Source organism: Macaca fascicularis, chromosome 1 (genome assembly GCF_037993035.2).
Source record: "Macaca fascicularis isolate 582-1 chromosome 1, T2T-MFA8v1.1".
Taxonomy (NCBI): domain Eukaryota; kingdom Metazoa; phylum Chordata; class Mammalia; order Primates; family Cercopithecidae; genus Macaca; species Macaca fascicularis.
Window position 1 is genome coordinate 163,448,268 of NC_088375.1, and position 14,080 is coordinate 163,462,347.

General features: G+C 38.7%; 1 long non-coding RNA gene across 1 annotated transcript in view; it reads right to left on the bottom strand.

Moving 5' to 3' along the window:
• Positions 1–537: 537 nt before the first annotated feature.
• The window catches only part of LOC123568330 (uncharacterized), a 144,417-nt gene continuing 130,874 nt past the window's right edge, over positions 538–14,080 (bottom strand). The window contains exon 4 of the long non-coding RNA XR_006691570.2: positions 538–1,134. This is a non-coding gene — a long non-coding RNA (uncharacterized lncRNA). The remainder of the gene's footprint in view (positions 1,135–14,080) is intronic.

The following is a 14,080-nucleotide window of genomic DNA, read 5'->3' on the forward strand; positions in this document are numbered from 1 at the left end:
GGCGTGGTGGCGCATGCCTATAATCCCAGCTACTCAGAAGGCTGAGGCAGGAGAATCGCTTGATCCCGGGAGGCGGAGGTTGTGGTGAGCCGAGATCATGCCATTGCACTCCAGCCTGGGCAACAAGAGCAAAAGTCTGTCTCAAAAAAAAAAAAAAAAAAAAAAAACAACTTCCAAATATAGGAGACAAAATGCTATTTGGTATGACAATAAATAACATCAAATCTACCAGAGGAAGGAGAAATTAGATTAAAAACTCTCAGTGCTAAAATAAAAACTTGGTTAAATTGAAAATAACGATAGAGAATTGTTACCTGTTATTTAAAAAGAAAGTAATATTCTGCCCTGTAACTCAGGTGGCTTCATAAGCATGCTGCATCCCCAATTCTCACATAAAATTCTAAAATCTCTACTTCTATCCCCTAGATTTGATCTTTATTACTATTTTTTAACAAAAGGGACTAAAGCCCCTTGGGAAGTGTGGCTGATTGCATATTAAAGGCAGTAGAATGCAGGATGAGACTGAAACATCTTATTGAAGTTAGAAGGCAAAGACTTTTAGTTTTGGTTTTGTACCTATTTGTACCACTTAGATGTTTATTACTGTGTCTGCATATGTATAAGTGTATAGTAAGAAATAAGTGAATAACAAAATGTAAGTGTTGCTTGTTATATAATAAAAGTCCATACCGTATAATAATAATCAGGTTGAAAGCACTGCTACTTTCATGTACTATGCCTTCTCACAGGCCTGCAGGAAGAAACTTACTTAACAGCAACCACAATGGCAAATATTATCAATGACTAGCATATGAAGTGAAAATTCTCTTTCTCTAAACAACTACTAACCACTCATTTAATTGTCCTTTGTCTTACTTCTGATGACCAAAGAAGTGGGAGGTGGACTTCCTGGGTATCATGAGCATACCTCCTCCTCCAGTCTTTTCACCTGCACGAGCTTCCTGTTCCTGTGGGACGTACAGACAGTTTGTAGTCTCTGGTATATTCTCAACCACGTTATCACCTCCCTTAGATACTCTTGAAGCTCACACACCAAATATCCATACCTTTGCCCACTAAGAAGATGAAAAACTCTTGATGTTATTTCCATTGGTGAACTCGTGGAAGAGCTTTCTGTTTATAAAAAGAAAATCAGAAGGTGAAAAACTCTTGGTGGTGTTATTTCCATTGTTGAACTGGTAAGACAGCTTTCTGTTTTTAAAACAATCATGATTTATTGTAGTTACCTATTTCTTTGGTGTAAATACTCCCATTAGGCTGACTGCAAGCTACCAATAGTTTTACAACTGGCTTCAAAATTCCTAATTAATCAACAAGCATCTCTTATAATGTGAGCTGCCTTCAACATACCAATGGTCCTGCTTTCTTCATTTTGCCTCATCTCAGCCTTTCTGTGTGGCTTTTTACTTGTAAAAAAAAATCACATCTGGTTGTCTTGGAAAACATTATTCCATATAAATTGACAGAACCTACTCTCTTTGCCACTCCCTAAATTCTACTGTCAGTTTACACACCCAGTGTTGGTAGCTGAGGCTGAAATTGCCAACCTGGTATTTTCTACTTTTTCAGGACAGTTTTATACATCGTATTTACCAGCGTTGATGAAAAGAAAATGAAATAGAAGAGAAGAGGAAAGAAGAGAAAGGAAAGGGAGATAGGATGAGAGAAAAGGAAAGGAAAGGGAAAGGAAGAAGTATCATTCTATCCCGTCTTTTACAAACTTACTACTTGCCTTGTGTTACAGTCATTTTTGTACATGGGTTATCATTTTTCCAGATGTTAAAAATGCTTTGAGTATTTAATCTGTAGCTCATTTATTTCTATGTCTCCCACAGCACCTAACTAAATGTCTAGCTTATATAATGAGCCTTCGATAAATATTTGTTGAAAAAATAGAATTTTAAAAATGGAATAAAAGAATTCACAAGTAAAATTGATTACATAGAAAAAGCTTATTTCAATATCAAGCCAAATAAATAAGTAATCAACATACTGATTTCCAGATTTCATTTGTTTGCCATCAGTTCTCCACCAAGCAAAGATAAGTTGATATTGCCAGCCTGTTATGAGCTTGCTCTTAACAGTAGGCATATTGCCTTTGCACATTCCTATAGCAGAGAACATAGATCTGACTGCCTTGGAGGACATACCTTTGTGCTTCATTGATTGTTGGAAGACTTGTGCTCAGTGTAATTCTTTTTTCATCCCGATAAAAAGGGTAGCCCCCATAGACATGTTCAGCATGGTGAATTAGAATTAGGGCGTGTGTGTGCCCATGTGCATGCATGTGTGTATGTGTGTAAGAGGGCGGTTCTTAATGTGTTGTCCAGGTTGCACTTGAACTTTTAGTATCAAGTAATCCTCCTGCCTCAGCCTCCCAAGTACCTGGGGCTACAAGCACACACTACTGCACTTCGCCATGAATTTGGTTTTATTACTCTTATCATTAAGGTACTGTTAAGAGCTGTCTATTATTGATGAGATCAGTTGATTCAGTCAGTGCAGATGGTTCAGTGCTAAGTTCCCGGAAATATTTTGCAAATTTAACTCAACTTAAAATTTTAAAAATTGTTAAGTAAAAATAAGCTATACTCTTATAAAGAGAAGACTAATATAACTTTTTTGTTATTGTTTGCTTGCTTAATGTAGCAGGTATAAATCTTAAGCAAAATTACATTTCATTATTGTCTATAAATCATTTAATTTCAATTCCGGGTAGCCAGTCCCATCAACTTAGAAATTCAACCTCAGTTATTTCTAGGCTTTCTCCCACCTTCAGGTTTGTGCTACGGTTCTGCGTTTTACTCCATATCTAAGCATTAGGACATTGATCACTAGCAGTATCTGTCCACATTGGCAAAAGCTGAATTTTGCTGCAGCCATGTGATATCATCAGATTCACTGGTGTGCCATTTCCATGCCATGATTTGTGCTTCAAGAGGATCTTGAATAAGGCTGAGAATCCAAGCTTGGCATCTAAGCTACCTAGTTCACTATGTAAATATGCCCCTTGATGTCCTGCCACACTTTTGAGTGCTTCCAGGGAAGAAGTAAAAGTCCCTTCTGTTCAAGGACAGGCAGACCTGTCTCTTACCCCCAACCTGGAGAAAGCTCTTTTTCTCCTTTGAAACCTTCTGTCTTTCTTGCTTTCACACAGGGATACCAATTTGCTCTCTCTTCAAATTCTATTATCCTCAGAGGGCAAACAGAAGCCAGAAAATCCTGCCAAAAACCTTTCATCTGGTAAGGAAGTAGGGAACTTGTTATGTGTTCGAATGAAGGACAGAGGAGGTAGAAAATTCAAGAAGAAAAATTAACAACTCATACTTTCAATTAATATTTTAAAAAACTATCTTTCAAATATCTGTCTTCTGCTTAGGAAGATCTGTATTTATGGATCTCATTCCTTCAAACTAGGTGGTCTAGCCTAGCTCTCCTACCCTCTGATTACATCCCTCAACATACTAGCTTAGGTATATTTCTGTTCTCTCTGTCTACTAGGTTTTTGCCCAACAAAGATAACATTCTGCTTAAATAAAGTAGGTAACTGCCTCAGTAATATAACTTAAAGGATACTAGAAAGGCTCATTTCCATTCAAAGATCCTTGTTTCTCTGTTATGAGGTGACTTTGATGCCACCACTAGAAAACTGATGCTTTGGATTAAGGCATACCTACAGTGTACATAAAAATAATCCATGGATTCAACTGTTCATTTAACAAACATCTATTAAATATATACATATGTCAAGCACTGTGCTAGGCATAAGATATACCACAACAAATAAGCATACATGGTTCTCCCTCTCTTGAAGTTTATAGTTTGTTCATGAAGAGAGACATGTGAGTACTTATTTCTGAAATGATTAATTAATTATAAGTGTCATGAAAAAGAAGTGAAAGTGAGTATGAGAATATATAACAGGGGAACTGTCCTGAGAAAGCAGCATTAAGGCTAAAATCTAGAATTACATCGAAAGGAAGAGAAGAGAGTTTTAAAGCAGAGAAAACAGCATGTCTGGAGGTCTTGGAATAAGCAGAGTATTGTTTAAAATTTTTAAAACAAAACAAACTAAAACACTGAAGAAGACTCAGATGGCTGAAGCCTAGGGATAGAGGAGAATGCCTTAAGATGAGGTCAAAAGGTAACCCAGGAGCTAGAATACTCAGGGCTATGTAAACCATAAGGAAGGTTTTGGTCTTGATCCAACCCCTAACCCCCAAATGTCTTAAGCAGAGGAATACATGATCAGGTTTCTATTTAACAATTCTGGCTGCTGTGCGGAGGAAGTCAAAAACTGAATATGTAAAACATTATGTCATTATCAGCTATTAGCATTCTAGTCTCTTACATTCTTTCCAACTAGCTGTTGATCCAAGAGTATGTCATGAAAGCCCTCAGACAGGACCCTCACAGTTCCACATCCTCGCTGAACTGTAGCATTCACTATCACCCCCACCCCCACACTCCTGTTCTCATAGTCTTTTACTTAAAAAGGTCTCTACTTGGCATGTCAGTTCCATACCCAGGATCCCCATTTTAATTACCTGGAGGTCTATAATTCCTCACATCTTGGATATTTAAGCTTCATCTCACTGCTACCATTCATGGCTTGTGACTGTGGACTAGAGTAGTCCTGCCCTTGAACTCCAGTCTAGGGGATGGAGCTTCGTTATCTGACAACAGGTTCACCTGATAATGCCTATCCTAATATTTCTGGTATTAGGGAGTGTGTCAACACTCCCTAAACTCTACTTTTTTTCCGTCCTTACTGATGTTTCCCCTAATTCAAACTACTATCATTTCTCACCTTAATCATTTCAACATTCCATTAATGCGTTTTCCTTTTTGAAGTCATTCTCTGAGGCTTTGGTCCACACTGAGGCAAGAAAGATCTTTCTAGACCAAAAATTTTGCCTTGTCATTCTCTTGCTTGAAACTCTTCCATGGTCTCACATTTTTTAATAGATAAACTGAAAACTCCTCATATATCATACAAGGTCCTTCGTAACTAAACTCCATTCAGTTTGTTGTTGTTGTTGTTGTTGTTGTTTCAGACAGTGTCTCATTCTGTCACCCAGGCTGTAATGCAGTGGGGTGATCGTGGCTCACTGCAGCCTGGAACTCCTGGGCTCTCGTGATCCTCTCATGTCAGCCTGCTGCAGTAGCTGAGACTACTCAGGTATGAGTCATTGTTCCTGGCCCCCATTCACCTTTTCGGTCTTGTCTCACATACTCTTCCTTTATACTTTATGCTCCAGTCATTTTATTTAAGGACCTGATTAGGTGCTGCACCAGCTGGGGTGTTCACCTTATTGGAGCACATTAGAAATACCAGCCTTGCTAATTTGGCTCTCCAGCTCCTCGGTTTTTGTTGTTGTTGTTTGTTTGTTTGTTTTTGAGACTGAATCTTGCCTGTCACCCAGGTTGGAGTGAAATGGCACGATTTTGGCTCACTGCAACCTCTGCCTCCCAGGTTCAAGCTCTCGCATCAGCCTCCCGAGTAGCTGGGATTACAGGCGCCCACCACCATGCCCAGCTAAGTTTTGTATTTTTAGTAGAGACGTGGTTTCATCATGTTGGCCAGGCCGGTCTTGAACTCTTGACCTCGTGATCTGCCCATCTCGGCTTCCCAAAGTGCTGGGAGAATTACAACCATGAGCCACCATGCCTGGCCCAAATCCTCATTTAATGCAAAATGTACACTGGTGTTGCTTCTGGAAAAGGAGTCAGCATTATCAAATGTAAATAAAAATATCCTCCCATCCCCTACACAAATTGATTTCTTAAATATTTCTGCAAAACATATTTTGAGTAACAGCTGAAAGTTGGTAGCAAGCTAAATTTCTAAACCCAAATAATATGTGGCATAGTGGTATTTATCAGGAATGAGTCATTTATTTTATTATCTAAATTTTGCATTTTTAGTACACCTCCCAAGAAGTTCTCTGGCTCAAAACACACACAAACTGAAGAAAGAGAAGAAAATGGGGAACGTTTTGCTAAATAATTCCACAAAATTGACTCTGCTTTGACCCAGTGAAGTGAATTACTAGGTGAATGTGTTTTGCATATAATTTTTCTTAATAGAAAAATCAATTTCTCCCTGGCCCCAAGAAATAAATATTGAATAAATAGTTTTTAAAATATCCTTTTTAAGGCGTGACAAAATGTTAGCTTGCCTTGCGGGCCCTCATTCTTAGCGTGCTCACTCAAGCCCCTGTGCTTTTTCGTACTTATTTTCCTCTCCATGAAACAAGACACACTTCCCTCTTGCTATTGCCTATTCAGCTTAAATAACACTCCTTTAAGGAGACCTTCCATCACTCATATATCAGGTAGGTTCCTCTCTATACTATTCTATCTTTCTATATTTCTCCTATCATTGTATTGTGTATCTGTTCTGTTTGTTGTATATTTGCTATATTTGATTGTGTATCTGTTCTACTTGATTGTATATTTACTCTGTTTTGTTCTGTTCTTCTAGACTTTAAGCGTCTGCCGCAGGAAATTCTGCCTCTGTTTGCTTATATATCCCAGACACCTAGACCAGTGCCTGGAACATAGAAGTTCCTTAATAAATATTTGATGAGTAAAAATGAATAAATGAATGAATAAACATGTGAGTAAAAAGTACTCCATGTTAGAGCTCTCTGACTCTGCTTGAACTGCCCCTTGTTATTTATCACCATGGCCACCTGTTACCATATTATGCTTGAAACTTATGTCTGTGAACTGAATTAATGCCAGATCCCATTACAGCTGCTGTCACACATACCCAGGCACATGACAGTTGTAAACAATGAGATAGAAAAAGTAAATGCTAAGGCAATAGACAACCATGAATTAATTTTCTCCTTTATACATTTTGTTTATGGCTAAACCTCCCACATTTCTCTCCAGTTTTCATAGGGAGCCCTTAAGGCACTGGCAAACAATTCAATTAATGGAGCCTCAGCTCTGCAACTCCCTAAGGGCCATAGCTGGCAGGACTCCAGTGAATTCAAAGCTACAAATAATGTCAGGCTAAGTTAGGTGCCTGGGAAACTGTTGGTATGCTATAAAATAAGGAAAGTTTGCTCTCGGCTGAAACAATCACTCCAGAGTTGCAACAAGTGTTTACCATATGGCAAGCATTGTGTTGTCTCCTACAAACACTATTTAATTTAATAAACCCAAAAATCTTAAAGGTAGGTGCAACTATTCTATATTCATTCTACATACAAGAAAAGTGAGGCTCAGGGAAGTTTAATAAATTGTCTAAAGTCATCTGATTAGGGAATGGCTGAGCCAGAAACTCAAATGGATCGAATTCCACAATACAACACTTTTTAAGACAGCGTGTGTCCTTTTCCCAAAAATATCAACTTTTAGAAGAAATTCAAGCTAGTTTCAAAAACGAAAACAAATTAATAAGAAACATAATTAATCTTTCAGTTCATAATGCTATAATTCTTCATTTTGGGTTCTTTTCAAACAGCTGTTGCACGCTGCACTTTTGTGCTAAATTTTTTTTAAAAAACAGAAAAATGTCTCATTCTATTTACATCTAAAATTAATTAAGAATGATTAGGGGCCGGGAGTGGTGCTTCAGACCTGTAATCCCAGCACTTTGGGAGGTGGAGGCGGGCGGATCACGAGGTCAGGAGATCGAGACCATCCTGGCTAACACGGTGAAACCCCGTCTCTACTAAAAATACAAAAAAATTAGCTGGGCATCTTGGTGGGCGCCTGTAGTTCCAGCTCCCCGGGAGGCTGAGGGAGGAGAATGGTGTGAACCCGGGAGGCGGAGCTTGCAGTGAGCCAAGATCGCGCCATTGCACCCCCACCTGGGCGAGGGAAGCATTAGGAAAATCTAAGCAAATAAGCAAATGACTTTGAATGCATTCTATATATATGAAACCCAATTGAAAGATCTTGCCACCATTTTGGAAAGAAATGCACAAAAAATGCCCAACTATATTATCACTCATAATAGTTTTCTTAAGGCATTTATAATATTACGGTTATGCATAAACAGTCCATTAATTATGGAAGATTTCTAGGGGAAAGTAGTTGGCACGTTGGTTAAAGGGAAAAATAAATTTAGAAGATGCTGGAAATAATACTGACTAGCAGAAAGAATTATCACCGTGGGAGGGGGAAAGAAAGACGGTGACTGAAAGAAAATGAATTATGGACCGGGCGTGGTGGCTCACGCCTGTAATTCCAACACTTTGGGCGGCCGAGGCGGGTGGATCATGAGGTCAGGAGATCGAGAACATCCTGGCTAACACGGTGAAACCCCGTCTCTACTAAAAATACAAAAAAATTAGCCGGGCATGGTGGCGGGCGCCTGTAGTTCCAGCTACTCGGGAGGCAGAGGCAGGAGAATGGCGTGAACCCGGGAGGTGGAGCTTGCAGTGAGCTGAGATTCCACCACTGCACTCCAGTCTGGGTGACAGAGCGAGACTCTGTCTCCGAAAATAAATAAAATAAAAATAAACGAATTATAGTTGCCCTTCCTTCTGAAGACCTTGGAGAAGGATGTGGTGGCAACTATGTTTTGGAGGAAGTAAGCATAAAACATGTTCTGTGTTGACATAGCAACCTGCCACAGGAAACAAAGCGAGTGAAGGTGGTGTTGATAAAACTAACATTTCTTGAGCAGGTGTATATGCCAGAGCCTGCGCTATACTCTGCATGGCTCTTTAAGAACTGAAAAAGAAGAATTCAAAATAAAAGACACAGTATTGCAGATCAAAACTACTGTCATTTTAATACGGGAGAAAGATGTTAAAAATCATTTGGAATTTTGCAACCATAAAACAAGAAAATTGTGTGAACTGACTAGATTTCCAACATTCACATAGGATCATGAGAAATTGGAAAAAGTGTATACCTTTGTTCTGACATCAAGGGCTATATAATTTATGAGGGAGTTAAATCTGACAAGTGAGCATAAAATATAGTAATAGTTCAGAGAAAGGAAACATTTATATAGCTTTTTGTGGTCAAATGAGACAGGCAGCATTTGATCTGTACCTTAAAAGAAGTAGTAGAATTCGATGAATTTCTGTAGACCAAAGGCATAACATGAGCAAAGTAACACCAGGTGAACTTGAATGTGACTTATTACAAACTGTAAGGTTTGCCTGATTGAAATTAAGTACATGTTCTGGGGAAAAGTGGGAAAGAGTAGACCTACAAATTGGAATGGAGATTATGGCAAGCCTTAAAACAGTTTGTTAAACTGAAATATAAGGTACTTGAAGACCAGTTGATCGTTGCAGTCTCTGTCACTCTGCCTATCACACCAAAATCCAATGTGTAGCTGCCTACCCAGACACTGTTCTGTCGACCTTCACCCTAGTTCCCAATAGCTTCATGTATAATTGCTGTTTAACAACCCCAACTAGAATTTTAAACAGGTACAGAGGAATTCCACATCTGCTATGTGGGGGAAAAAAAGTTGCCCTGAAGGAAGTTTCCCTTCCTAAGAACACCATCCCGCTGCATGCTATCAAGCTCCTCAATGCAAAGCACAAGCTTCCCAGGCCCTCGGTTCCTGATTCCTAGGGGAAGGCACAGGCTGCACTCCGTGTAGAGAGCACAGACGGTTAACATGAACAGTGGGTTTCATCAGCCTGCATTGTAAGATGTAACCTGGTAAGCACAGCTCACCCATAAATCCAGCCCATGGCTATCATAATCCCCCCCAGAGAGTCTCTGTAAATAGAGTGTTTTGTACAGGCAAAGCAGTTTTCTTCCTCACATTTAGTGCGGGGTGGAGGGCACCTTCTTCCAAAGGCAGAATAATGTGAATGTGAAAGGCCAGATTCCAGTATAACTCGGCACCCTTCCTGCCAACACAGCAAGCCGCCTCTGTCAAATGTGCTGTCTCACGTCAACAGTAGTAATTATGTGGGAAAAGGTGCTCCTTGTAGCTACCCTGGGCGGCTGTAGTAAAAGATACTGAAAACATGAGCACTGTTAGGCAGTGAATTTGTCACGCTAAGTAGGACAATGCCTAATGGTGATAAGAAAATGAAGCAAACACCTGACATTAAATCTCTTTTATGGCATTTTCATAGAAATTGCAGGCACACCTATATAATCCCTAACCACAGGAAAGAATGTGAAAAGAAAAATGTAGTCTTTAGTGACATGGATTTTCTTACCTGGATGCACATTTGGGATCATTAATAACAACTCTCTTCCAGGTGCAGAAATTGAGACCTAGAAAAGTTAAGAGATTTGCCCCAAGCTCATATAGCTTTTAGAGGCAGAGCACAACTATTTGGATGATATCCCAAATGTCTCATTTTTTTCCAGTGATGCCATATGCTAGTAACAGCTAAGATTTGCAGTCCACGAAACGATAGGATATATATTATCATGTTTCATCTTTACTGCAACCCTGTGAGGGTACTATTATTCTCCCCTTCACACAGATCCAAAATCCAAGGCTCAGAGAGATTAACTGACATGCCAAAATAGCTCATGGAAAAGGTTGGGCTCACACCTACATCTTTGGCCGAAGAGTTGGAGTTGGTACACAGTACCATGTTGCCTATCTTGCAGATAGAACCACACAGAAACCTCCTGTTTCCCCCATTGCATTGATACAGGAGAATGTAGCTATTGAAAAGAAGCAATTATCAACTACTTCATTCAACAAGCAGGTATTGAGGACCTACTGTATGACAGACAATAATCTAGGTCCCAGAGACACAGCAGTAAGAACAATAGACAAAGACACTGCCCTCATGGTGACTGACAAGGAACAAAAGCAAAACGTATAGGTGTAGGTGGTAATAAGTGCTATGAAATAAAAAGAAAGTAATAAGAGGATGGAGAGTGTTTGGGGTACTAATTACCAATTACCCAAGGACTCTATCTGAACCTGAACAAATCAGCATGCACAGATTTTATACACAGTGATATATAAGCAATAGTAACAAGTTCAAGCTCACAGATCCTTAAGGGGTCCACAAGCTATGTTCAGTGTTTCAAAAATAAATAAATAATAAAATCTAAATTAAATATTTAGTAAAAGAAAACTCCAGATAATTCATTTTAAAAAAATTAAGACAGATTTTATCAACTCTGTGGAAACTAGACATAATCACAAATCCTGATTAACAGATACACATGTCATAAAAATGAGGACCCCAATCACTAATCAATGCAATTTTTCTGTTTTAAATAAATGAATCTTTCCAAAAATCAGCCATTAAAGGGGGAATTGTTTAATGTAGTCATTGGCCATGATAAAATTGGAATTCAACATCTATCCTAGGACAAAGCAGAGGAGATCTTTTGGAAATAAGCTTCACCTTTTAGCATCACGGCAAATCTCTCTGAAAAGAACCAAGGCATGTACTAATTACAGCTGCCTATGCTGTCTGTATTACTCCTTTCTCACATTGCTATAAAGATACTACCTGAGACTGGGTCATTTATTTTAAAAAGGAGGTTTAATTGACTCACAGTTCTGCATGGCTGGGGAGGCCTCGGAAAACTTACAATCATGGCAGAAGGTGAAGGGGAAGCAAGTACCGTCTTCACAGTGGCAGGAGAGAGAGAGCGAGTGGGAACTAAACCATCAGACCTCACGAGCACTGCCTCACTATCATGAGAACAGCATAGGGGAAGCCACCTCCATGATCCAGTCACCTCCCACCAGGTCCCTCCCTTGAAATGTGGGAATTACAATTGCAGATGAGATTTTGATGGGGACACAAAGCTAATCCATATCACTGTTCCTGGGAAAATCTGAGCAATCAGCAAAATATACATCGTTTATCGCCTCATAGAATCCTCCTCATTCTCATCATCACTTACGTTTTCCACCTCAGTGTTTCCTCAGGAGCAAAGTACCTCTCTGCTGTGCTGGCTTTCCACAGCCTACAACTGTGGTTCCTTCTTAAGGCTTCTCTCTCCATTCTCAAGACCTTCCTCGGAGAATCAACTTGTCAACACCACATATGTTATATGTTAAATTATTTACTCTGAAAACGACCTGATGAAGTTAACACTACTCTTTTCATTTTGCAGATGAAGAATCAAGGTGTAGGAAGATTGATTAGGTATGCCCTAATCACACGGGGATAGTCTGTCCTTACAAAGCAATATTCTAAGTGACTAGCTAATGAACAAAATTAATGGGTAAAATCTATATTTTTACATGATGTTGCATTATCAAGACAGCAACAGTTAGAATGTATGTATAAACTTTGCAAAGAAGTTCATTGCTTATAAATTTTTGCACATTCAATATCATAATGCTAAGGAAACAAGAAAAAATATGAGTTCTCATTTTCAGAAAAATTGTGTAGCTGTATGTTTTTAAAAAATTTAAAGTTTATAATGATTTAAGTCTGGTTAGGATGAAAAATAAAGCAGATGTCAACCTGTGTATTTGGGGTTCTTTTCCTGAGAATATTGTTATGTTTATTCTTCCCCTCAAAATAGAAGTACAGGTTATGACAGGCATGTTTATTATTAAATAATAAAAAATAGATTGTATTTAAATTACACAACAGATTTTAGATAATTTGATGCTGATCCACATGATATGGCTAGAGAAACGTTTTGACATCTAGCACTGTCAAATTTTATTTCCCTAAATAGATTAATAATTGTTAATAATAGTTCTGGTAATGCAATTTTAGATCTTGTTTAATCCTCACAACTACAAGATGAGAATTATGATTCTCAGTTTACATATGAGGTAACTTGGGCTCAGAGAAGTAAAATAAATTCCCAGGTGACAGGGTCAGCATTTAGATGCAGGTGGATCTCTCCCCAAAGCTTGTGCTCTTAAACACTCCAGGGCTTTTTATGTGCCTCACTCTCACTATCAGAACCCAACCCTTACACAGAGTCTGACTTTATTCATCACCGAGCAGTGCCAGGGGGTGTCCAAGACTAGACACAGACTAGTTTATCTTACAAATGAACAATAATACTGGATATTCAGCAAAAGGCACTCTCAGAAGAGATAAATTACTTAGACCCTCACTTTGACAACTCAAAAACATTTCAAGTATTAAACGTATTCTACCACTCATAAAAAGGAAGATGAATCATATTCTTGACTTCATATTAAAGTTAAAGATTCTTTTTTGCATGATTTGTTCTAAATTAATATGCCAATGATTCACAGCCCCTTATAATATCACCTTTGGCCTACCATTTTTTTATCAACGTGTTATGATAGAAATTGTCTCTTTGGGTTAAGACACATTCATCTGGAGGAATGTTATTATGGTCTGCATAAATAGCACTTGGTTATTTTTAAAGAATTATTTTTTCCATCTGTACAAATATACTGTTGGTTATCTTGAAACAGGGGACATTACCTACCAGAATTCCTAGCTGTAGGGGACTTATTTAGCCCCTATTCATGACCCTTTATTAATTGATCTGGATCTATTTTACCGCTTTAACAAGTTTTGTCTGACTATTGCCTGACTGTTTTAGTCACGCAAAAAATTATAAGCCAAGATTTTTAAAAAATACTGTACAGATTGCACACCGGGAAGCTGGCAGTCTTTCACACCATGTTCATTGTCTGCAGCACAAATCGTCACCACAATAAAGAGCCTAAAACAAAAGCCAAATGCTGCATAAGGAGTACTTTTCCTTCTGAAAAAATTCCAACATTGGGGAGCATCCTTTCCTCTGGATGCACATGCATAATTTCCATTATTGTTAATGGGAGCTATACATGCATAACACCCATTACTGCTAATGGGAGCTAAGTGCACACACAAGGGTAGAATACAGTGAAATCTGTCTTAGAAAATCACCCAAGAGACTAGCAAAAATCAGTTGCCTGGTAGAGAATGGTTTTAAATTAAAAGCAGAACAGAACTGAGGTTGAAACCACAGGGGAACTATTTAAACTTCAGGGAGCAGTGGGAATTGGCTTCTCTTTTTCTTGCTCTATTCTAGTATCTTGTTTTCCTCATCCATATTCTTGATGAGAACCAATGACCTTGTGATCTCCTAAAGAGATGATCTGGAAATGAATTTCACACCTCCATTGATTCAAATGGTAGGCTTGGGGATC